The sequence below is a fragment of the Chlorocebus sabaeus genome, chromosome 1, assembly GCF_047675955.1.
Source record: "Chlorocebus sabaeus isolate Y175 chromosome 1, mChlSab1.0.hap1, whole genome shotgun sequence".
In the NCBI taxonomy this organism is placed as follows: Eukaryota; Metazoa; Chordata; class Mammalia; order Primates; family Cercopithecidae; genus Chlorocebus; species Chlorocebus sabaeus.
Genome location: NC_132904.1, coordinates 129,115,579 through 129,142,952, shown reverse-complemented (window position 1 = coordinate 129,142,952; position 27,374 = coordinate 129,115,579). Strand labels below are relative to the sequence as shown.

Genomic DNA, 27,374 nt, shown 5'->3' with positions numbered 1-27,374 from the left:
TTTTTGTTTTTTAACTGTGTATTCCAAACCTAGGTGGTTTTATTTTTTTATTATTTTTATTTTATTTTATTTTTCAGCCTGATGTCATGAAATCATACAGTGCTTGTCCTTTCGTGGCTGACTTATTTTACTTAGATAGTGCCTTAATGTTTTATCCAGGTGTGTCATAATTTTCTTCCTTTTTAAGGATGGACGATATCTGGCTGTGTGTACATATCACATTTTGTTTATCCATTTATTCTTCGATGGACATGGGTTGCTTCCAACTTTGGCTATTGTAATGAACTCTATTCTAAACATGGCCACATAAATGTCTGTTCATTTTCTTGCTCTTAGTTCTTTCAGATATATACACAGAAGTGAAATTCCTGGACCACATGTCAATTTTATGCTTAATTTTTTGAGGAATCACCATAGTGTTTTCCACAGTGGATGCACTGTTTTACATTTTTACCAGCAATGCTACAAGGATTGCAATTTTTCTACATTCTCCCCTCCACTTGTTATTCTCTGATATTTTAATAATATCCATTTCAAAGGGCATGAAGAGGTATCCCATTGTGGTTTTGATTTGCATTTCTCCAATAATTAGCATGTTGAGCATCTTTTCACGTACTTATTGCCATTTGTACGTCTTTGGAAAAATATCTGTTAAAGTCCTTTGCACATTTTTTAATTGGATTTTTGGCTTTTATTGTAGAGATGTAGTAGTTCTTTATATATTCTTAATATTATCCATTATCAGATATATAATACACAGTTTTTTTTTTTTTTTACTCCATAGATTGCAGTTTCACTCTGATGATACTGGTCTTTGATGCACAAATGTTTTTAATTTTGATGAAGTCCAATTTATCTACTGTTTTTGTTGTCTGTGTTTCATACCCAAAAAATTATTGCTAAATCCAACGTCATGAAAATTTTTCTTCATGTTTTCCTCTAAGATTTTTGTAGTTTTAACTTTTACATTTAGGTCTTTGATCCATACTGTGTTGATTATCTTTTAATAATTTTTGACTTATTTTATTTGTTTGCAGCCATTACTGAATCTGGGAGAGTTCATTTTTGCATATGGCATAAAGTAAGGGTTGAATTTCATATTTTGCAGATGAATATCTAGTTTTCTCAAACTTTTTGTTGAAAAGACTATTTTCTTCATTAAATGATCTTGGCACCTTGTTTGAAATTATTTGACAATATATTTTACGGTTTATATCTTGGCTCTTTATTCTGTTCTGTTGGTTTGTAAGTCTGTCATGATGTCTATTCCACAGTTTAGGCTACCGAAGCTTTATAGTCAGTTTTGATATCAGGAAGTGTGAGACCTACACCTTTGTTTTTCTTCATCATGATTGTATTGACTATTGGGGTGTCTTGAGTTTTCGTATGACTTTTAGAATAAATTTTTCGATTCTTATAAAAATATCACTGAGGTATGGTAGAGATTGTACTGAGTCTTTAGATTGCTCTGGGTAGTGTTGACATCTTAACTTTAAAGCTTTCAATCCATGAACATGGATTTTCTTTCCATTTATTTCTATTTTCTTAAGATTTTTCAGGAAGATTTTGTAGTTTTCATTGTACAAGTTTTTTGCTTCCTTGGTTTCACTAATTTTACTCTTGATTTTACTGATTTTCTCTATTACCTTTAATAGTTAAGTTTATTCTTAAGTATTTTATGTTTTTGATGCTATTGCAAGTGGAATTGTTTTTTAATTTCCTTTTTGAATTGTTCACTGTTAGTATATAGAAGAGCAACCACCAATTTTTGCATGTTCATTTTGTATGTTGTGACTTTGCAGAATTGATTTATTCTAACAGTGTTTTGTGTGTGGGTGCATATGTGTGATATTTACAGTTTTTTACATATAAGATGGTATCATCTACAACCAAAGATAATTTTACTTCTTCCATTAGAATTTCAGTGACTTTTATTTCTTTTTCTTCTCGAATTGCTCTGGCTTGTACTTCTAGTACTATTTTGAACACAAGTGGTGAAGGCAGGAATCCTCGTCTTGTTATTGAGCCTAAAAAAAGAAGTTCAGTTTTTCACCATTACGTATCATTTTAGCCATGGGTTTCTCATAGATGGCTCTTACTGAGTTAGATTTTTTTTCTAGTTTGTTGAGTGTTTTTATCATGAAATAATGCTAAATTTTGTCAAATGCTTTTTCTGACTCAAATGAAATGATCATGATTTTTTCCCTCCTTAATTCCATGAACTGTGATTTATTAGATTGACTGACTTTCTTATCAATGTATAAAACCACCTTTACATTTAAGGAATAAATCTCTTTTTGTCACAGTGTATAACCCTTTCTATTTGCTAGTATTTTCTGGAGAATTTTTGCATTAGTATTCATAAGGGATATTGATCACTAGTTTTCTTTTCTTCTAGTATCTTTGTCTAACTTTGATACAGGATAATACTGGTTTCGTAGAGTTAGGAAGCATTCCTTCCTCTTCAGTTTTTTTTGGAAGAGTTTAAGTGTTAATTCTTTAAGTGTTTGATATAATTCACCAGTGAAAGCATCTGTTCCTAGCTTTTTATTTGTTGTGAGTTTTTTGATTATCACTTCAATGTCCTTATTAGTTATAGGTCTATTCAAATTTTTTATTTCTTCGTGATTCAGTCCTGATAAAGTGTGTGTTTCTAGAAATTTGTTCATTTCATTTGGTAATCCAATTTCTTAGTGTACAACTGTTTATAGTACTTCTTATAATCTTTTTTATTTCTGTCAAATTGGCAATAATATTCCATGCTGATTTTTTGTCTTCTTGCTCCTTTTTTTAGTCAACCTAGCTAAAAGTTTGTCAATGTTGCTAATGTTTTTGAAAAACCAACTCTTTATTTTACTAATTTTCTCCATTGTCTTTTTAAATATTTTTATTTGTCTTTAATCTTTATTAATTCCTTCCTTCTGCTATTTTTGGAGTTACTCCTTTTTCCTTAGTTTCCAAAGGTATAAAGTTAGGTTATTGATTTGAGACCTTTTGTCTTAATAAATGCAAGCTTTTACAGCCATAAATTTTCCTCTTAGCTCTGCTTTTGCTGCATCTCAAAAGTTTTGGTATGTCAGGTATGTCATGTTTTTATTTTTGTTTTTCTCAAGATATTTTATAATTTTCCTTGTGATTTCTTTTTTGGTTGTTTAAAGGTATATTGATGAACTTTAATATATTTGTGTATTTTCCAGTTTTCCTTCTGCTGTTAATTTCTCGTCGTTCCATTGTGATCAGAACAGACAATTTGTATTATGTCAATTTTTTTTCAATTTATTAAGACTTTTTCTGTTGCCTAACACGAGTTATCATGAAGAGTGCTCCAAGTGCACTGGAGAAAATGTGTATTCTGTTGTTGCAGGGTGAAGTGTTGTGCATATGTGTGTCAGGTCCTGTTGGTTATAATGTTGCTCAGTTTCTCTGTATTCATATTTGATATTCTGTCTGGTCGTTCTATCCATTACTGAAAGTGAAACATTAAAGTTTCCTGCTATTTTAGAGTTATCTATTTCTCCCTCCAGTTCTTTCATGTTTACATCTTATAGTTTGGAGCTCTGATGTTTGATGCATATATGCTTATAGTTGTTGGCAAATTAACCCTTTTATCATTACATAATCATTATTTGTCCTTATAACAGTTTTTAACTGTTATACATATTATTTAACAGATTATTTTGTCTGTTAAACAGACTATTTTGTCTGTTATTAGTTGGTCATTTTTGTGCTGATCTCTTTTGTTTTGGTTACTATTTGCATGGAATACCTTTTCCCATCTTTTCACTTTCAACTTATGGATGATATTAAATCTAATGTGAGTCTCTTATGTATAGCGTATATTTGGAGAGTCTCTTATGTATAGCATATGCTTGGATTCTTTCTTTCAATCAATTCTGTCAATCCATGTCTTTTGATTGGGGAGTTTAAGCCACTTACATAAAGTAACTACTGATAAGGACAGTTTTTGACATTTTGTTGTTTTTTGCTGTATGTCTTAGAGCTTTTTGTGTCCCTCATTTTTTGCATTACTGTTTTCCATTTTGTTTACTTGATGTTTTATAGTAACACATTTTGAATTTCTTCTCATTTCCTTTTGTGTATATTCGATAAATATTTTCTTTGTGGTTACTATGGGGATTATATATAACACTCTAAAGTTATGACAATCTTTGTTAAATTGATGCCAATGTATTTTAGTCACATACAAAACTCTGCTTCTTTACAACTCCTCCTCCCCAAACACTTTATGTTGCCAAGGTCACAAATTACATCTTTATACATTATGTTCCCATTAACATAGACTTATAATTCTTTTTGCTTTTGGCTTTTAACTAGCACATAACAATTAAAAGTGGAGTTACAGACCAAAATTTCTGTTAATGTATTTATGTTTACTGGAGAATTTTATATATATACACACACATACACACATATTTATACACATATATGTATATATGTATATACATATATACACACACACATATATAAGTGTATATATATATATTTTTCTCAAGATGGAGTCTTGCTCTGTTGTCCAGGCTGGAGTGCAATGGCACAATCTTGGCTCACTGCAACCTCCGCCTCCTGGGTTCAAGCAATTCTACTGCCTCAGCTTCCCAAGTAGCTGGGATTACAGGTGCGTGTCACCACGCCCAGCTAATTTTTTGTGTTTTTAGTAGAGACGAGATTTCACCATGTTGGCCAGGCTGGTCTCGAGCTCCTGACCTAATGATCCACCTGCCTAGGCCTTCCAAAGTGCTGGGATTACAAGCATGAGCCACCGGACCTGCTAAGAACTTTATATTTTGACAGAGTTTTGAGTGTTCTTTCTTTCAACTTAAAGGACATTCATTAGCATTTCTTCTGGAACAAGTCTATTGGTAATGAACTACGTCTGCTTTTAGTTATCTGTGAATGTCATAATTTATTTCCTATTTTTGAATAACAGTTTTGCTATATAGAGAATTATAATGCAGAGTGAGACCATATAAAATTATACATATATGAAATACAGAGACCATATATATATGTGCTTTATGCATATATATATGTGCTTTATATATATATATGTGCATATATATGCTTTAAGACAAATATAACATTAAAAAAATATAACAACATAAAAAAATAAAAAGAGGCCATAAATATATGGTCTCACTCTGTTGCCCATACTGAAATGCAGTGGCATGATCATAGCTCACTGCAGCCTTGATCTCCCAGGCTCAAGTGATCCTCCCTCCTAAGTAGTTGGGACTACAAGCATGCACCACCATGCTCGGTTAATTTTTAAATTTTTAATTTTTTGCAGAAATGGAGTTTCACTCTGTTGCTCAGGCTAGTCTTGAACTCCTGGCCTTGTGTGATCCTCAGCTTTGGCCTCCCAAAGTGCTGGAATTATAGTGATAAGCCACTGTACCCAACCTAGAGTCTCGATTGATGCTTCAAGAAAAATTTTAGCACCTTAAATATATCATCTAATTCTCTCTGGCCTGTAAGTTTTTTTGCTGAGAAATCCACTTACAGTCTGTCCTGGATCACTTGTACATGACACGTCACTATCCTTTTGCTCTGTTCAAGATTATCTTTGTCTGTGTCAACAGGTTGATAATAATGGGTCTTGGGGTGGGTCTCTTTGGGTTAATCCTACTTAGACTTCTCATATTTGCATGTCCATATTTATCTTCACACTTGTGAAGCTTTTGTCTATTATTTCTTCAAATAACTTCGCTGCCCTTTTCTCTCTTCTCCTGGGACACCGATAGTACATATTTTGTCCACTTGATGCATCATAAGTTAATTTTTTAATAGTTTTTCCTTTTGCTTTTCAGAATTGATGATTTCCAATGACCTGTCTCGAAGTTCGGTGATTTAATTTTTTTTTTTTTGTCTGATTGGGACAGCCATGCTCCAGGATTTCTATTTGTTTCTTTCAATTTTTGTCTCATTGTTGATATCATTTTGTTCGTATATCTTTTTCCTGATTTCCCTTAGTTCTTTGTCTACATTTTCCTTTAGCTTTTTGAGCATATTTAAGACAAATGTTTAAGAAGTCTTTGCCTGGTCAGTCTGATATCTATTTTTCTTCAGGGATGATTTCTGGAAATTATTTTGTTCCTTTTATTGGGCCTTTTTTAAAATGGCTTGTGATTGTTTATTGAAAATTGGGCATTGAAAACACGTCGACCTTCCCAATCTTGGCAGGCTGACATGGAGGAGTTTCACTAATTAGGGGGCCTTTCAGCCTCGGAATCAGCCTGAAGTGAGGCTTAAGATATTCTGAGGTCTTTTTAAGGCATATTTCCTGGTTGGGCCTGTGTGAGATTTAAAAATAAAATCTTCCCTCTCCCCACAAAAACAGCTGCTTTAAAATGTCCTAATTTGCCCAAGAGTCTCACCCCCGTTTCTCCTTGGCAAATTAGACTGTTCTATCCTATTTCTCTGTTAAAAATTGTTTGCCCCCAGATATCTATGGATCTGTCGTCCCCCTTAACATTTTCCACACCACAGTACCTGCCACTGCCTTCCGTGGTTTGCACCAGCCTGAGTTACAAACAATGTTTTCATTTTCTGTCTGAGCTCCAAGTCAGACAGGACAGCAAACCGTCCTGTGGAAAGCCCACAGACAAGTTAGAACATTGCAAATATGTTGTACTCTTCTCCCGGCTCCAGGGAGGAAACTAGGAATTAGGACATTTTCTCCCAACTATACCACAGTGTGGAAGGGGCGAGGTCGGGTGAGTGAAAACACCACAACATTTCCCACCATTTGACTGTGGCTTTTTTTTCAGTGGGAATTCACGTGGTGGCTGTAGATCTTCGATTAGTTTTCAGAGCTCATATAAAGTTATTTTAGTACATCTACAGATAGTTTATTTAATGTTTCAATGGGGAAACAAGGGTGTAGCATTTCCCAGCCTTCCACCTTGCTGACTTTACTCCTGTTCAGTACTTTTACATAGTACTGGCAAAAGGGAGGCACTGATATTACAATTTTTTTTCTAATTATGTGCATATTCCCAACATTTTCCTGAGGGTAATAAGAAGGATAAGCAGCACTGGGAACAAACTGGAGAATTGTCTTAAATGACTGCACAGAGAGGAGATGGGGTTTGTGACACCCCTTAAATTGCACTATGAACATGACTACTTAAAATCTTTGGTAGGGCTTGATTTTTCTAACTAAGAACATTCATTGGATGTAAAAAGAACCCCCAAACTGCCTCTAGTATGTAACTCAGAATATGTAGGAATCATAAAATTAAAAATGGAGCTTATAAAAACTAGTTAACCTCTGAAAAGAAGGCTAGGTTTAAATAAAGAATAAAAGAACTAACACTAACCATCTTTGGTGTTTTCTGTTCTAAGAAGACTAATTGCATGTCCAGGGTAGTCTGGTAGCAATTTGAGACATGTTTTTTAAGATTCGCATTGTTTTAAATCTATGAAAAATCACTAGTTAACTTTCCTCAACTCTTTGTGGGAGAAGAGTGATTTTCAGGTTGGTGAAGGATGCAAGACAATGAACTTGGAGCTTCGATTACTTGGAGCTTTGGGTTTAGGGTTGTGTAAGCTAAGCCATAGAAAAACATATTGTGAGTGGTACAAACTTCCAAGGGTGAAAATCAATAATCCAGATGGGGAAAAAATGGTGAATCATACTTGTTTTCCCTATCTAAATAAGTGATGAGAAAACTGGGGTCTCTTAAAGGCCATTCTTTCTTTTTATCCAACTCTGGACCACTCTGTCTCTTTTTTATAGCATCAAGAAAGGAAATGTTGACAAGTGATACATCTTTTCCATCATGATGCATTTTTCTCAGCCCAGTAAAGATATATGAATGCTTGACCTTATTCTTAAAGTCCTCCAAAGACATCGTGATATAGCTTCCCTCAAAAACTCTTTCATGACATTTATAACCAGAATACTAATAATTTGCTTTTTTCCCCTTTCTAGACTCTGTTTTTCTTTTATTCTATTCTCTGGAATTAAATTAATAATGGTTGATCAGCATCTTATTTAAGACAAATTGTACAAATTAGAAAATACTTGAATTCTACCCTAGGCTTCTATTCTTCCAGCTAACTAGTTCCAAAACTCTTCACCCTTCCACAGCACAGAATCAATGCTCAATAAATATTGATCCTATTTTCCAATATTCTAAGCACTTCTGTCCTGGGGAAAAACTATAGATCATGCCTATGTTTAACTATATTTATGTTGTTGCTAATCTATGACTTTGAATCCCTTCAGGGCAGAAATAAGTCTCACAAGCAGCAGCGAAGAATAGTAACAGACTGGTCTTTAATATCCTCCCATTGCTGGACCTATCATCTGGCTAACACTACATTTTTAGTAATTCAGATCTGAGACATAGTATCAACCAATAGGGTTATATGAATTTTTAGAACTCAGATTTCAGAACTCTCAGACAATGTGGCTCAAAACAAAAATGAAACTTGATTTCCACAGAACCATCATGACCCTAGAAACCAATGAGACTTAATTTGGTTCTTCTGGTATGAATTCCTACAATTCTAAGGAGAATCACCGACTATCAGGATTCCTGTTTTGGGAATGCAGTTGGATTAGATGGCCTCTAACCTTCCTTCCAAACCTAAGATTACGGTTCTTCTGTGAAACTACAGCAGACAGAAATTCTATTTTTTTCCACCAGATTTCTGTGGGGATGCATTTCCTTTTTTCTACCTTCAAATATCTCATTAATATCATAACTTTAGCCATCCATGTGTTTGAGTTCACGTGTAGGCTCTGTCCCCGAACATTCATATTAATTTTGCTGTTCTTTCTTCTCCATATGTAAGATACATCCGCATGTTATTTGTGGACATGGAAGACCCTTCTCTGTGCCAAAGCTTGCACCGTGTGAGGATAGAGTGATCAGAAAAACATTTTGAGGATTCAGGGTTGCTGAGTGGAGCCCTGGACTAAAGTAAGAAGTTGTGACTGAGCTGTGTTTCGGAAACTGGTGCACTCAGCATCAGCCCACAGATTTCCTTCCCGACGGTAGCCAGGGCTGACAGCTCTGCACAGTGAAATTAAAAACAGTGAAATTTTAAATCACTCATCAATTTTAATGCAATCTATATGTTTGGCTTGTCTTCATTTTTGGTATTTGTCAGAGGAGAAATAAGATATCCTTGTAGGAAAATTAAATAAATAAATTATACTCTATGAAAAAGAAAAGCAAAGCAATAAATTACAAATGCTTTTCTTTCTTCCGTCAGAGTTTAACACTCTAGCATCTGATCAAAAAGTTCAAAAGTCCCTTTTCTATGATTACAGTACATTAGATAAATGGGTTTTTAAAATGCACATATTTATTTAGAACAGAACCTCATTCTGATTAAGTTTTCAATTCAGTTACCACCTACTTTATTTTTGATAGGCTTCATGGGAGAAGCTTTATTTTATTTAATTTATTTTTGATGCTTCAAACATTGCTGAAATCTTGTGTAATATGAATTGTTTTGATTTTCAAACGCAATTCTGCTCAATCTAGAGAGGGAGAAACTGATATTTCTGTTTACTTTCAACCAGAGCATCCAGTCCGATGTGTCTCTAAGTCTTTGTATGTGGCACAATAAAAAGTTTTGGGTAGGTAAACCGGGATCTGGAGCTGAAACTATGCTTCATTAGCCCATAGAGAAGTTGCTGAAGATGGTATACATTTGGTTAAGATTTCCTGGCTACTTTTAGTTCGGGTTTTTGTCATGAGTAGCGGACCAATATGTTAGTCTTAACTTATATACAAACTAATTTTGGGATGCTAAGCAAATTTCACCTAGATTTTTAGCAAAAGCTTTGGAGCTGATTTAGATCCAACTTCACATTTGACAGAGGAACACAAGAAGGTCCACTGTGGTTAAATGTCTCACTCAATGTCATGTAGAGATGTTTGTAGTAGAATTAAGATTTGTTTTTGTCTTTTTAACTTACTTTTATTTAAATTAAATAAAATATGAGATAAGGGTCTCACTATTTTGCCCAGGCTGGTCTTGAACTCCTGGGCTCAAGCAATCCTCCTACTTCAGCCCCCTGAAGTGCTGGAACTACAAGTGTGAGCCACTGCACCTGGCCTGTTTTTGTTTGTCTAAATGTGCAATACTCTCTCCACTTTACCAGACTATCTGCTATCATACTATATAAACCAATTGAACTCCAATATAATAGCACTGAAGTGACCAACTTTACATGATATTTTTAATTAAGAAAAAATAGACGCAGAACTACTTTAAAAGATATAAAATGAATTGTTAAAATGTTACCACTGTTTGTGCATTTTAATAGATTTTAAACTTTCTCTGTTGAGATTTTCTGGTTATTCATTTATTTCCCTTTCTATTCTTGAGCATAGTTATAATAACTACTATGAAAATACTCGTCTACTGATTCTGTCATCTGATTGTCTTGGGGTTGGTCTTCACTGATTACCTTTTCTCATTATTATGGGTCACATTTTCCTGTTTCTTGGTAGTCTGGTAATTTTGATTATATTCTGGACATTGGTACAAAACTTTGGATTCTGTTATGCTCTTCTGAATGTATTTATTTTTGTTCCTTGGTTTTAGCAGGCAATTAATGTGGCAATAATCAAAGTCTAACCTCTGTGTTCTCTGTGGTGGGCAGCAGTAGAAATCATTGTTGAGTCCTTTTAGCCTTAGCTGGTTTACTTGTAGTCTTCCCTGCAGAGGAAGCATTCAGAGATCAGTCAGATATTTAAACCGATTTTTTTTTTTTTTAGTTGGAGTTTTGCTCTTGTTGCCCAGGCTGGGCTGCAATGGTATGGTCTCAGCTCACTGCAACCTCCACCTCCTGGGTTCAAGCAATTCTCCTGCCTCAGCCTCCCAAGTAGCTGAGATTACAGGCACTTGCCACCACATCCAGCTAATTTTCGTATTTTTAGTAGAGACAGGGTTTCACCATGTTGGCCAGGCTGGTATCAAACTCCTGACCTCAAGTCACCTTCCACCCTTGGCCTCCCAAAGCATGGGATTACAGGTGTGAGCCACCATACCTGGCCTAAACCAATTTTTAAATGCAGAATTTAGGGCTTTCCCTTTGTGGATATCTTTTTTCCTGGCACCTCTTTCCTCATTTTATAGCTGCCATGGTAACTTCAAACTCTGTCCTCTGTTTCCACAAGCCAGTGAGACTGCAGGAAATCTATTGAGTTTTAGTAATTCCACTTCATGCTCACTGGGGCTGCCTTCAGGCAAAAGTTCATGAAATATTGAAAACTTACCCAGCATCATCCCATTTCCTTCTTCTAATTGTAAATTTCCCTCAGCATTTCCCTCCTTTTGTTTGTCTGCAGTACCTTCAGGTAGTGGTTTTTCTCTCCTTTAATTTTGTTGTGTGTATCCAGATTTTATAGTTATTATCTGTGCAAAGATTGATCGATTAGAAGCTACTCCTTCATTGCCAAAATAGAAAGCAGATTTTTAAAAATGGATTTCTCTCAGGAGGAAATTTTTACAATTATTTTTGAGTTCTAGTCTCCCTTTTCCCCCATTAGAGACATAAAATAAACACTCAATATAAACATAGGAGGAAATGTTATATAACATATGTTTTGATTACATAGATTGCATATACATATAGGGTATGTTTAATGCATATACTTTATATATACATTAACTATAGAGAACAGCATATTGATGTTACATACTTTTCAGAATATACACTATCTATTCAGTACTTAATTTTGTGATGAGGGCTGGCATACCAGACCTTTGATCTGAATGTTTTTTGCCACTGTCTGTGGAACCTTCCAGTATCACACTGAGTTATCCAGGACAATGATTGTCGCTCCAATATAACCACCACCTCTTTTCTTTGCCTATGGTGTCTTCACTTCTCCTTAACGTTGTGTTCTCTCTTTCCTTTTACTTGTGGAAGTCACAGGATACACAAGAATTGTGACCCATCCAGGCTAGTCGTCAGAGTTAGCAGAATATTTCTTTCTCTCTCGCTCGCTTGCTTGCTCTTTTTTTTTTTTTTTTAATAATTCCCCTTTTGTTTTCCTATTTTTTTTTAGACAGTCCCATTTTTCTCAGAGATGTGATGCTATTCCCACTGAGTATTCCAAGATTTTTCCTGCCCAGTCTCCATATTACATCCCAGAATTAAATTGGAAAGGTTGATTATAGCTTTTTTGCCCAGTGAGTCAACGTCAAAGCGAGAAATCTTAAAAAAAAAAAAAAAATTGGATTTGTACCGGTGTGTCATTGATTGCTGGCGGGAAGATCAACAAGTTTTTCAGTCACTCTAGTCTCTGGTTGTAGTATTTGGAGATACCTGAGAATAACTATTCTGAGAAAGTCACAATGATTTTGACTATACCTAAAAGTAAACCTAAATTAAAGAACTTACTCTCTTATTATCTCTAAAACCTAAATTAAAGAACTTACTCTCTTATTATCTCTCATCACTATATGTCCGGAGTAAGGAAATGGCAGAGTTGGTTAATTCACTATCACAGCGATGTGAAGACTTTGTATGAGCTTCTCAGCAATTCTTCTGGCTTTTGTTCTTATGGTCACAAGGGAACTGCATCAACTCTTAGCATAAGACAACCGCCAGAGGCAGGAAAGTATAAGAAATGTGCCTGTGCTTATTTTTCATCAAATAAGAACACATTTTCCCTGGATTTCCCCATAAACAGCCTGTATAGCCTCACTGGCTAGAAAGGGGTCCCATGCTTTCTACAAAACAATTCATGACAAAGAAGAATGGGATTACCATGATTAGCCTAGACCAGGTGTTGAATAGTGGTTGAATTGTGGCTACCCCCCCGCCCCCCACAAAATGTAGGTTTACCTGGAGCCTCAGAATGTGAGACATTATTTAGAAATAGCAACTCTGCAGATGTAATTAGTTAAGGATCTTGATACAAAATCATCTAGGATTTATAGCAAACCCCATTTCCAATGACAAGTGTTCTTATAGGATGAGGAGAGGACACCGAGAGGAAGGCCATGTGAAGATGAAGATAGAGACTGGAGTGATGCCGCTACAAGCCAAGGAATGTCAGGAGCCACCAGAACCTGAGGGAGGCAAGGGATAATTCTCTGGAGCCTTCAGAACTTTGATTTCAGACTTCTGGAGACCAGAAATTTGGGGAACAAATGTTTGTTCTATTAAGCCTCCTAATCTGTGGTGATTTGTCACAGCAACCCTAGGAAACCACACTATACCAGAGTTTGGCAAACTAAGGCCCACAGTCAAAGCCTGCTGTTGTTACCTGTTGATATAAATCCAGTTTTATTAAAACACAGTCACACCCATTCATTTACACATTGCCTTTAGTTGCTTTCCAAGACAATGGTAGAGTTCAGTAGTTGTTACAGAGACTTTATGTCCAGCAAAACTTAAAATACTTACTCTCTGTCCTTTTGCAGAAAAAAGCTTGGGGATCTTTGGCCCAGAATAATAGTGGTTCAGCTGCTAGTGCTACAGAGAGGTACATCTTCTATGATCATGTCATTTCTCAACACCTGAACAAAGGGAAGTTCTTTTAGCAAAGAGGACAGGGAAATTTTTTACAGATAGGAAACCAAAATAATTATGAACATGTGAAGACTAAACATGGATGGTGCATAATAATAAACTAATACTTGTTAATTATCCACACTTGTAGTTTTAATCTAGAAAATTCACCAAATTTATAGGCGGCTTTTGTTATTATGTGTTATTATTTGTCTGTATGTGTTAATAGATTACAAATTTGGCAGTAGTGATAAACCACAATATTCACTGTGATCATGTTGATCTTGTGAATTGTGTATACAAAATATATGTTACAAGCTTTCCTTTTTGTATTCCTGGATCTCTAGATGATGATATCCAAGACTTGGGGTTGAAAACGCTAGACATTTCTGGACTGGGTGAGGTGGCTCATGCCTGTAATCCCAACACTTTGGTACAATGAGGCGGGCGGATCACCTGAGGTCTGGAGTTCAAGACCAGCCTGGCCAACATGGTGAAATCCCATCTGTACTAAAAATACAATAATCAGCCGGGCGTACTGGTGCATCTGTAATCCCAGCTACTCGGGAGGCTAAGGTAGGAGAATCACCTGAACCCGGGAGGTGGAGGATGCAGTGAGTCAAGATTGTGCCCTTGCACTCCAGCTTGGGAGTGAGACTCTGTCTCAAAAACAAAACAAAAAAACAAAAAAACAAAAAACACTAGATATTTCTACAGGAATAAATAAAGGGTGGCACTGGGGCAAGGTTAGACATGTAGCTCATGGAATAGAATTGAATGTTCAGGTAAAAAATAGCCAACATGTTATTTATGGTTAATCGAATTTTGACAAGGGTGCCAAGGTAATTTCATGGGTAAAGGATAATGTTTTCAACGAGTGATAGTGGCACAACTGAATATCCACATGTAAAATGATTAATTTTAAACACTGTCTTATATCATACATTAAAAACAATTAGAAATAGATTGTAGATTTCAGTGTAAGTTAAAACTATAAAACTTCTAGAATACAACATAAAAGAAAATCTTTGTGATCCTCGGTTATGCAAAGAGTTCTTAGAAATGATACAAAAAGCATGATTCACAAAGGGAAAAATAGTACATTGCACTTTTTCAAAATTTAGAACTTTCAGGCTTCTAAAGACACCACTAAGAAAATGAAAAGCTAGCCACAGGCTGAGAGCCAGTATTTTAAATTACATAGCTAATAAAACACTTACACATGGAATATATAAAAATACTTTTAACTTAACAGTAAGACAAAGAACTCAACTTAAAAATAAGCAAAAGATGTCCATTCTACCGAAAAGATACTTGGATTGTATGTTCCTCACCAAACTGTTCACAATAGCAGAGACATGAAGTCAACCTAAGAGCCCCTCCATGGTGGATTGGGTAAATAAAATGTGGTAGATATACTCCACCGAATACTATGCAGCTATGAAAAAGAATGAAATAATGTTCTTTGCAGCAACATGGATGCAGCTGGAAGCCATTAACCTAAGTGAGTCAGTGCAGGAACAGAAAGCTAAATATTGCATGTTCTCCCATATAAGTGGGAGCTAAACATTAGGTACTCAGGGACATAAAGATGGCAACAATAGAAAATGGGAAGTTATGGGGGGAGAAGGGAGAGAAGGAGGCCAGGGCTGAAAATGATCTATTGGGTACTGTGATCAGTACCTGGGTGATGGATCATTCATACCTCAAACCTCAGCATCACGCAATATACCAGGCAACAAGCTTGTGCATGTACTGCCTGAATCTAAAATAAAACTTGAAATTATTAAAAACAGAAGACCAAGGGACTTAAATAGGTATCTCTTCAAAGAACATATTCGAATGGCTAAGAAGCACATGTAAAGATGCTTAACATTATTATATATTAGGGAAATGCAGATTAAAACCACATTGAGATGCGTTTTCAATTAAAAAAAAAAAAGACAATAACAAGAGCTGACAAAGATATGAGGAGCCTGGAACTCTCATACATTGCTATGGGAATGCAAAATGCTATGGGTACTTTAAAAATGAGTTTGGCAGTTTAATAAAAACATACACTTAATATATGGCACAGCAATTCTACTCCTAGGTATCTATCTAAGAGACATGAAATATGTCTGTAAAGAGATTTGTATGCAAAAGCTCATATCAAAATTACTCATACTAAATAATTGGATACAGTGCAAATGTTCATCTGGTGAATGAGTGAAGAAAATGTAGTAATCTATGCAATGTAATATTCAACAATACAAAGAAGCTACTGAAACATGCTTAAGCATGAATGAATCTTGAAAAATGTATGCTGTATAAAAAAGCCAGACACAAATGACAAAATGTTGTGTGATTCTACTTTTACAAAATGTCCAGAAAAGGCAAATCTATAGAGAAAAAGTAGCTTATGGTTGCCTGGGACTGCAGGATGAAAATGGAGAGTAACAACAAACAAGAATGAGGAATCATTTTTAGATTTTGGAAAGGGTTCTAAAACTGGGTTGTGGTAGTTGCACAAGTCTGTAATTTACTAAAGATCATTAGCAGCTGGGCCTGGTGGTGCACCTATAGTCCCAGCCACTTGGGAGGCCAAAGTGGGAGGATCCCTTGAGCCCAGCAGTTAGAAATTGCAGTGAGCTATGACTACACCACCACACTACAGCCCAAGCAGCAGAGCAAGACCCTGTCTCTAAAAAGAATAAAATAAAATAAACTAGTTATATTACAGTGGGTGGGTTTATGGTATGTAAGTTATACGTCAACATGATTATTCAAAAATATATAGTAAGGGAATTTTTAAAAACTCTGCAAATACCTAACTTTTGTCCAACAGAAAACAGGGATGCAAACTACAAAGGATATCAATGTATCCATTGCTATTTCAACTACAAAACTGATTACCAAAAGGCTAAAGGAGTTCTGTTCTTGTTGGAGAGAGGCTTAAATCTCATAACCACTGTGTAGTTCAGAGTGAAATGTCTGAGCTTCCTCGTCTCCTACAGACCCAGTAAGCAGAATAAAAAGATGAGACTCTTATTAGCAGAATGAGCAGAACATACTTTTAAAGTTTTGCTCTATTTCTTTTATCTTTATACTATCCCAGTGAGGTGGGTGGAACAGATATTTTTGACCCCCTTTTAGATCATAAAATCACAGACACATCACTAAGGGACAGTCACATCTGACTTTTTAAACAGTCTTGGCAGCCCCCGTCCCTTCTCTCCTCAGCCCCGTCTTCTCATCCTCCCAATCAACTTTATATCTCCCACCAACACTGCATGTAAATTCCTGCTTGTTTCTCACTTTTCCTTTTCTCCTCAGAGGAAGAATAGTAAAGCTATAATCCTCGAACCAATCTTTGCTTAAAATCTGCTCTGGAGTGCATAGAAAGCTAGTTCAAGGACAACTTAGCCAGTGGGGAAATTACATTTTCTGCAATTTATGTTATTATTTTGTGAGTTTCTCTCCTTTTCCCAAGTTGGATCCAACTGCAGTTAAATTTTACCACATTCTCCAGATGATGAGTGATGATAGAATCTAGTTGCAAGGTGTAGAAACAGCAACAACAGCAGCAGCATTTGCTAACTGTTGGGTAAATGCTAGACAGTCGAGGAAACAGTTTGCCTGGATTATCTCCTTTACTCCCCACTCCAGTCTATGAGGTAGGTGCCATTATTACCTGCACTTACAGATGAGAAAATTGGTCTGGGATTATGTTTAGCCAAAAAGTGGTAGAGAGCAGGTCTGCCTGAGTTTAAGCTTATGGCATAAGCTCATGTCGACAGCCCCTTTACACAAAATTGACTTCTTGTCATTTAACCCAAACCCGTGTGGAGAGAGGAAATTGGTCTGTGGTCTCTTGGTGACCTTTCATACCTGAAATTGTGTAGATGGGGTATGATGGTCTCCATCCACCATCCAGGATCACCATGGACACAGCTGCATGCAAAACAAACAAAAACTCAAAGTTAGAGAAAAGAAAAAGGAAAGCGACATGGTTTTTCAATATCATGATGAAGTGTTCTTAGGCAATTTGAGGTTTAACTATTTCTCTAGGGATGCAAATGTTTGACTTAGTATTTATTATTGATTAGGATATTTTGTTACCCTGTAAGTGTAAATATCAACTTTTATATGACTAATATCAATGTAAATTATTCTTGTCCAAAGTGAGAAAAGATAACCCTAGAAATTAGGTTTTCATTCTGTAGGACATTAACCAGTTTTATATTTGATTTAGCAATCTTCTTCTAACATTTTTTCAGCCCTATATATATAACTAACTCAGTCTCTCAAATCGTCTTACTCTTCTTTTGGTTCTTTCATTAATAAGTTAAATACATCTTTGACATGCACTCACTTAATATTTGTATAAAAGACATGTTTAACGTTTTGAAAATTATACTCTGATAGCTTTAAGCTTGTTGAGAGAAGGAGACTAACTTTTTTTTTCTGTGTCACCAAATGGGTACCTTGTTTCTCTCTCAGAACATTAAGCAGTTCATTCTCTACATCCTCCTCTGCTTGAACACGCTTGGAGCTAGCAGGAAGAAGGCTGCAGCCTGCTTTTCTGCTCCTCGCTGCTGCTTCTACTTGAGGTGTGGGGAAGCATTTAGAAAAGGCCATGTCTCCCCTGTTCTCAGAGGTTTCCAGTGCAAACAGAGGGGAAGGCCAGTATCTCATGCTGTAATCCTTCTGATCTTCCGAGTCTCAGGCTCAATAACAGCATATTAAGAGGACACCCAAGGCTCCCTTTCTATTTAGTTTTTTTTTTTTTTTCTTTTTGGTAGAGACAGAGTCTATGTTGCCCAGATTGGTCTTGAACTCTTGGCCTCAAGCGACTCTCCCACCTTTGCCTCCCAAAATGCTGGGATTACAGGTGTGAGCCAAGGTACCCTGTCCCCAAAGCCCTGTTTCTAAACGTAGGGTGTGTGCTGTGGATGTCAACACTGACTTTTATACAGGTAGCTCAACAGCTAGGACAGAGACTCAGCCACCTCGAATTCCTCCTCCTGACAAAAGAAGCTCTGCACACACAACACTTAACATACTTCAGAGCTAAATGATCCCGTTTCAAAATATTGGTGCCTGGAGGAAATAATAGGTGTTAACTGCAGCAATGAAGGGGTGAAGTAACCTGGTTACTAATGTACAATGGGGCCTATTATTTTCAGCCAGGATGAAGTGTTGTGAGTCTGATTAACTGTAATGAGCAATGCTGTGCATGTTTCAACAAGGAAAACGAATAGGAGCCTGAAGTTATTTCTGCCAAAGCTATCTCTGCATCTGTTAGTGGAATCACTTCAGAATCAGCCTTGTGTTAAGGATGCAGCTTGATGTTGGTAAAATGAGAAGGAATCTGAAAGCTCCTGGCTGAATCGCCAGCAGATCTCAGTGAAATGACTTGGCATGATACATAAAAAACACCCAGTGTGGAACCTAGCACTTTCCTAAAACAGAAAGGTGCTGTGAAGCTTTTGTATAAAAGATGGGTTGGGGCTCTTTAAGCACCCCGAATCTTTAGAGTGGTTGATCACATTTATTTCCCAGATGGGTGTCCTGCGCGTCCGTGTGAAGAGACCACCAAACAGGCTTTGTGTGAGCAATAAAGCTTTTTAATCACCTGGGTGCAGGCGGGCTGAGTCCGAAAAGAGAGTCAGGGAAGGGAGATAAGGGTGGGGCCGTTTTATAGGATTTGGGTAGGTAAAGGAAAATTACAGTCAAAGGGGGGGGTGGTTTTCTGGCGGGCAGGAGTGGGAGTCACAAGGTGCTCAGTGGGGGAGCTTTTTGAGCCAGGATGAGCCAGGAAAAGGAATTTCACAAGATAATGTCATTGCTTAAGACAAGGACCGGCCATTTTCACTTCTTTTGTGGTGGAATGTCATCAGTTAAGGCGGGGCAGGGCATTTGCACTTCTTTTGTGATTCTTCAGTTACTTCAGGCCATCTGGGCACATACGTACAAGTCACAGGGGATGTGATGGCTTGGCTTGGGTTCAGAGGCCTGACAATGGGCATCCCTGCCATGACCCTGCATTGCTGTGATGGTATGCAACTATTGCAATAATGTGCTGTCTAATGTTCTTGTTTAAATTGTCTGCGTTTTCTGTGGGTTAAGTTTTCATTTCATCACTTTTATTTTTTATCTTTTATTATTGTTTTCATTTCACAAATATTACATGAGTATCTTCTTGAAAAAGACTCAAAGAATAGCTATTGCTATTAAGTATCATGTTTAAGTCCATAGTTTCCCATTCTCTGCTTTCCAACCAAACACACTTCTATTCCTCTGTCAAGCAGGAACCATTGGTAATAGTGAAAACAGCTTGCTGTGTGTCTTCCTAGTCTCTTCTGAATGATTACACATAAACTCATAAGCTTTTTTCTTCTTACCTTCTTCCCTCAGGAAAAAAAGACACACACGCGCACACACACACACACACACACACACACAGGTTTAAATATGTTTGCTTTTGCAATAGTTTTTCAGGGAACAGTAGGTCACCATGTTTTGCAACTGTTCCATATCAATTCATATTAGTTTAGTAAGAATGGACCTACTTCCTTTTTATTAAAGATTGAATGCTGTTTTATTGCATAGATTTTCCCCAAATTGTTTCACTAGAAGCCTATTTACTGATATGTATGTTGATTCTGAGATTCCACTCTTGCAAATAATGGTACCATAAGCATTCTTTTGTAAATACCTTTTGCATGTGTTAACTGTTTCTTAATGGTTATTTTCCTGGAAGCGGAATTCTTGGGTCAAGTAGTGTGCTTTAAACGGTTTTTAAAGAGTCCACCATATTGCACTAAAAAGACTATCAATTTATAATGCCTCCAAGAATATCTGAGAATAAAAAGTTTTTCTCACCCTTACTAACACTGAATATTATCGACCTTTTTAAAAGACTTGTGCCAATTTGATAACTGAAAAAATAAAAACAATAAAAGCACGACAGGGTAGTGAACTGGTTTAGGACCTAGTCAAATTCAGTTGAAACCCAAGCTCCACTGCAACTAGCTGAGTATCTGTGGGTAAGTTATTTTGGTTCTCCAGATAACCTCTCCTTTCTTTGCAGTGGGAAAACTACTCACTATAAGGCTTGGTTGTAAGGCTTCAAAATTAGCACAAGTAAACCCTAAAACAGTGGCTGGCCAGTAGCAAGCCCTCAATAAACCTGAGGTATTATTATTAGTATTTTATTGATTTTAGTAGAGCTACATACATTTTTATGTATTTATTGAACACTTGAAATTTGTATTTGAATTACATTTTAACATAATTTGTGCTCTGGTGAGTTCTTTAACAATTAAAAAAATAATTTGGGAGTTCTTTATACACATATATATGATATAGAACTTTTATTTGTATGTTGAAAATATCTTTCAAAGACATTTGCGTGTTTTTTAACGTTGCCTATACATTTTTATTTTTAAGTTACGGAAGTTTAAAATTCTTCTCTCATCAAATCTGTCCACTTTTTCCACTGTGACTTATTCTTTCAAAGTCTACTTAGGAAAACTTCCCCAAACAAGACTTTTAAAACAAACAAACAAAAACACAACAATAATCATAAAGGGTTGTTTATTTATTATCATTTAACTCTCTAATCCTTTTGAAATTGTAAAATGTATAGTTTGCATATAGTGTGAGAGAAGATCTATGTAGTTTAGTTTTCTATGAAACAATCATATAAATAGTATATCCTGTCTATATTTACTTGAAATTACATCCTATACCTTAACAAAAATAAATACCCATGAATCTATGGATCTATTTCTTAATTCTTAAGTTCTATTCCATGTATTTCCTTTTCGTATCAATAGTCCAATTGTTTTTCTTAGAATAGTTTTTTTTTTTTCATGTGATAGTAAAACTGATAGAGCAATTGCCTACCGTTTTTTTCTTTTTCAAAATTTTCATATCATTCTTGGGCTTTTTTTCCTTCTCCAAATGCACTTTACTCTGTGTGTGTTTGTAACAGAAAGAGAGGCATAGATCTGGATTTATTTTTAATTACAAATTCTAGTTTATAATTTGTGCTAACACATAATAATTGACTTTTATGGATGAGAATGTGTCTGTCACCTTACAGAACTTTCTTATTTTAACAATTTCTTATTCTAATAATTTATCTGTAAAACCCTCAAATTCTTTTACATGTAGGCAATCATACTGCAGAAAATTATGACAATTTTCTGTTTCTTTGTGATATTTATATTATTTATATATTTACTTTGACATTTTTATTGGCTAAGCCTGTAGTGTAATGTAGAAAGTGGTCTTTGTTTTTTCTTGCTCCAAGCTCTAATAGAAATCATACACATACACACACACACACACACACACACACACACATATATACACGCACATAATTGCTGTAGGTTTCTGTGTGGTTTTTTCCCCCCTGAGAGGGAGTTTCACTCTTGTTGCCAGGCTGGAGTGCAATGGTATGATCTTGGCTCATTGCAACCTCCGCCTCCCAGGTTCAAGAGATTTTCCTGCCTCAGCTTCCCAATTAGCTGGGATTATAGGCACCTGCCACCACATCCAGCTAATTTTTGCATTTGTAGTAGAGACAGGGTTTCACCCTGTTGGTCAGGCTGGTCTCGAACTCCTGACCTCAGTTGATCCACCCACCTTGGCCTTCCAAAGCGCTGGGATTACAGGCGTGAGCCACCACACCTGGCCAAATGTTGATAATAATCATTTCTTAATTTTTATTATTATTATTATTATTATTATTTAAGATGGAGTTTTGCTCTTGTTGCCCAGGCTGGAGTTCAATGGCACGATCTTGGCTCACCGCAATCTGCGCCTCCTGGGTTCAAGCAATTCTCCTGCCTCAGCCTCCCAAGTAGCTGGGATTACAGGCATGCATCACCATGCCTGGCTAATTTTTGTATTTTTCGTAGAGACGGGGTTTCACCATGTTAGTCAGGCTGGTCTCGAACTCCTGACCTCAGTTAATCCACCCGCCTTGGCCTCCCAAAGCTGGGATTACAGGTGTGAGCCACCACACCCTGCCTGGATTCTGCTTAAAGCTTTTATAAAATTAAAGACTTTCCATCTATTTCTAGCTGGCCAAAAAGTTTGTTGGTTTACTCAGGAATAGTCATTAAATTTTATCAAATGCTTTTCAACTTTTATTAAGATTATTACATGGGATTTCTCTTTTAATCTATTATCATATCTAGTTACAGTAATGGCGTTCCTGATGTTAAGCCATTTTGGTATTCCTGAATTAAATGTGCTTGTCATGATATAATATTCTTTTAATTCGTAGCTGGATTTGACTTGCTCATTTTATTTAGGAATCTTAGAGAAAGAATGTAAAGGTAAACTGAGGCTGGAGCCGAACTGGGAACGAAGACATAAGGCAGATGGCAGTGAGAATAGCAATAGCCTTTTATTAGGGCTTGCAGGCGAGGTTCCTCGGCCCAAAGGCGGGAGATGAGGAAGTCGCGCTGAGGGAGGAGGGTAGGGGCTTCTTAGAGCCTGAGAGGGAGGGAAGCTGGTTGTGCAGAGGGCCTGGGGGGTCTTGAAACTGCTAGGGCAGGAGTTGAGGAAGGGTCATGAGGAAGGGGTCTTTGGAAACTGTCAACCGAAACTGCTGTTGGAACTTGTGGAATGCAGGCGAGCTGCAGGTCAGGAGGGAGTGTGGTTGCCCAGCCGAACTCTGACCATGTAAGTCTGCGGCGTGTACTGGGGTGAGGGGAGTCGGACAAAAGGCCTGCTAGGCAGGGTAACGCCGCCATGTTGGGTCTAGATTCCTGCCTAACCAAAAGTGCTCCTTTTGTTTCTTCTTTGTAGTTTGGTTTTGGTATAAGACTTAGGTTGGGCCGGGCGCGGTGGCTCACGCCTGCAATCCCAGCCCTTTGGGAGGCTGAGGTGGGCGGATCAGGAGGTCAGGAGATGGAGACCATCTCGGTCAACGTGGTGAAACCCCGTCTCTACTAAAAATACAAAAAACTAGCCGGGCGCGGTGGCGGCGCCTGTAGTCCCAGCTACTCGGGAGGCTGAGGCAGGAGAATGGCGGGAACCCGGGAGGCGGAACTTGCAGTGAGCTGAGATCCGGCCACTGCACTCCAGCCTGGGCGACAGAGCAAGACTCTGTCTCAAAAAAAACAGAAAAGAAAAGAAAAGAAAAAAGTTAGGTTGGCCTCATAAACATTTCCTATTCCCTGAAACAGATGGTATTTTTCCTGTAAACTCGTCTAGGTGTGGCATGGTGGAGTTTTGTTTGTTCGTTTTTATTTTTGTTTGCTTGAGGTTGGTTTTAAAAAAAAAATCTTTTACTCTCCGGACACCAACGGGGAGCCCAGTGCTCCAACTCAGTTGTGACACTATCTGGGGCTAGCATAGAACCTGCAGGCTGAGGGCTCAGTCCCACAAGACTGCCCCACTTCAGGTGCCAATCACAAGTCCCAGGTTTCCACCATACTTCTGACCAACCTGCCACAAATCGGGGTTCCTGCGACTCTTAGGTTCCATAATTTGTTAGAAAGGCCCACAGACCTCAGGAAGTTTATTTATTTATTATTAGCAGCTGATTGTACAGAACAGAACTCAGGAACAAGTAAATGGAAGGAGTTAGAAGAGCAAGGCATGGGGTGCGGTGTGTGGGGACATGGAGCCTCCCTCCCTCTCCGGGTGCACCCCCTCCCAGCCCCTTGATGTGTTCACCAACCTGGAAGCGCTCTGAACCTGTTAATACTTAAGGGCTTTCATGAAGGTTTCATTACATAGGCCTGATTTATTAAATCGTTGACCATTGGGGATCAACTTCATCTCCAGCTCTTTTCCCCTCCCCAGAGGTCAGGATGGGGGCTTAAAGTTGCAAGGGGCTTATGATGCTGTGGTCTTCCCAGCAAGCAGCCCCCATCTGAAGTGACCTAGGGCCCTCAAAGAGTCACCCCACTAGAACCAAAGACATCACTCCTATCAGAAATTACAGGGAATAAGGTGCAAGGATCAAATATCTATGTCTTACTGCGTCATACCTAGTATTCATTTTTCCATCCTTTGTTATTCCCTCTGTGTCTTTTAATTTCAGGGGCCCTCTTGTACTCCACATGTAACTGCATTTTATTTTTCAGAGTTTAAAATGAACTTTTTTGTGTGATTGCTGATATACTTTAACTTTACTGGGTTGGTTTGTTTGTTTGTTTTTCCGTTATTTGTTTGAATCTTGCCTGTGGCTGAATTGATTTTATATTTTGTTCCATTATATTCCCTCCGTTGTGATTTGAAATTTATATATCTATTTCTGTTCTTCTAGTGGTTACACTTGTATTTTTAACAATTTTAACAATCCTGTCGACAGCTATAATATCTATATCTTCCTCTTACATAAGAATAAAACATGTAGTTTTCTTACACTTCTCACCACTCTCTCTGCAAACTCCTCGGTTGAGAACATCTGGGGTTTTAGTTCCAGATGGTTATTTTATACATTTTTAAAACCTCAAGCATCAACAGTTATTTAAACTTGACTATAACTTTTAGTGTTTTATTTGATTACTACTCTTTCTTATATCTTTTTACTTGGTTTTGTTTTTTATTTTATGGGATTTTCCTTATATATTTTTTTTCCCTGAAGTATTTATGGATGGCAAAATTTCCAAGTCTTTGTAGGTTCAAAAATCTTCATTTTGTCCTCATACTTGAATGCAAGTTTGCCAGGGTATGGAGTATGGGTTTAAAATAACAATCTCGGATCATTTTCTGGTAGCATTTAGTTTTGCTGTTAAAAAATAAGATGTAAATTTAATCTCTATGTTATTGTAAGTAATCTGTTATTTTCTCTCTGGAAATTTTTAAAATGTTTCTTTATGTATGGTGTTCTGACATTTTACCATAATGTTGAAAGTTGTGAACCTTTTAAAACTCATTTTGGCATGAGGTAGATCCTTTCAATCTGAAAATCCATGTATTTATTCAGCTCTAAGTAAATTGCTTCAAATATTTTTTATCTTTTTTTCTGCTCATTTTTCTTTTTCAGACCCCTCTATATCTCTTAATTTTCTGTTCATATTTTCTATTTCTTTCTTTCTTATTTATGATTTTTTAGAGAAACCCTAGTTTGATCTTCTAGCTGTTACTCTTCATCTACAGCCATCATGATGTTTTAATATTTAGAACATTATCACTTACCATTATTTTACTTTGAAGATCATTCTTAATTTCAAGATATAGTTGTTTCTGTTTAAAGATTTAGCATTTTTCTAGAGTAACTCTAAGGACGTTAATATAGCTTAAGGTCTTTGTCTCTTCTTTGCTCTATTGAATGCTGCTTTTTAAAAAGTGTATTTTCCTTCAAATGGAGAATAAGATTTGATTTTCTGTGTTTCCTTTTGTTTTTTTGCCAAGCTTCCCTCTCCTCCTGGCCTGGGTCTGTTTACCTGCCTGTGTTCTGGTTTGTGTGGCAGTGGAAGGAGGCTCATACTGTGTTGCTGGGTCTATCTCCCCCCATGGAGGGACCCATGGTCACCATTTGTGGTGCCTCTTTGGGCCAGTGCCCACACACAAACTGCTTTTCAGTGCTACAAATACCACAGGCTTGACTTGGTCAAGTGAAGAAGTGGGATAGTGGTGGAGGGGCTACGTATGAGGGTTCTCCAGAGGGACAGAATGAATAGGATACATGTATACATGAAAGGGAGTTTATTAGGGAGAATTGGCTCACATGATTTTACACGAGGAAGTCCCACCAAGTTAGGCCATCTGCAAGCTGGGGGAGAAGCTGGTAGTGGCTCAGTCCAAGTCTAAAGGCCTCAAAACCAGGGAAGCCGACAGTACAGCCGCCTGACTGGAGCCTAAGTCCTGAGAGCCCCGGGGAGGCCACTGGTGCAAGTTCCAGAGTCCAAAGGCTGAAGAGCCTGGAGTCCGATGTCCAAAGGCAGGAGGAGAGGAAACAAGAGTCCCTGCCTGGGAAGAGAGTGAGCCAGAAGACGCGGCAAACTTCTCCTCCCGCTTCTTCCTCCTGCCCTGCTCCAGCGGCACTGTCAGCTGACTAGAGAGTGCCCACTGACATTGAGGGGGATCTTTCTGTTCCGGTCCACTGACTCAAATGTCAGTCTCCTCACAGACAGACCCAGGAACAATGCTTCACCAGCCATCTAGGCATTCTCCATCTAGTCGAGCTGACACCAAACATCAACCGCCACAGACTAGCAGCCTCAGAGACACCAGCATCTACCCCAGACTGCCCGCTATATTCCCTGTTAACCCCTGCTCACACTTCCTGGCTTTCTCATCCCACAAGCCCTCTCTTGCATGCATTTTGGACTCTTGTTTTATCTGTTGTCCCTTTTTGTCCCCACAACTTTGATACTATTTGCTTTCTATTGTTTAGACAATCATCAACATTTTTCATCCACTGGCACAGCTCTTACTTCTGTCAGTGCTCTTATGAGCTGCACTCTCACCCCTAACGTGGGTTTCTTATCACTTCATGGGGTTTGAGATGGGCTAAAGGTAAACCTTTGTGGCTCAGGCTTACTTTCTTAGTCAAGCCTTAGCTTCATCTGTTTAAGATAGTTTACATCTAAGGAACAGGGGCTTAGATTTTCCAACTCTTCCTGGGTAAAGGGTCTTTCATGTATCTCTCATTGACATTCACTGACTGATGCTGTCCCGGCTGAGTAGCAGTATGGGATATGAGACTGCATGCAATCTAGATCCTTCTCCTATGCAAGCAGGCCCAGTTGGTGTGCACTTTGAAAAATGCCTCATAATGTAAAAAGAGCCATGGGTAGAAGGTGATAAAGTGACTAAATTTTCCATTAGGCAAAGTGTGGGAAACTATTTCATAGATAAGGTGACTGTTGAATGGTTTAATCAAGGATGACTCCAAGTTTGCAGT

General features: G+C 37.4%; 1 protein-coding gene across 1 annotated transcript in view; it reads left to right on the top strand.

The window, feature by feature from the left end:
* Window positions 1–27,374, top strand: part of OPCML (opioid binding protein/cell adhesion molecule like) — a 1,159,273-nt gene that overhangs the window by 74,333 nt on the left and 1,057,566 nt on the right. The gene's annotated exons all lie outside the window — the stretch shown is intronic.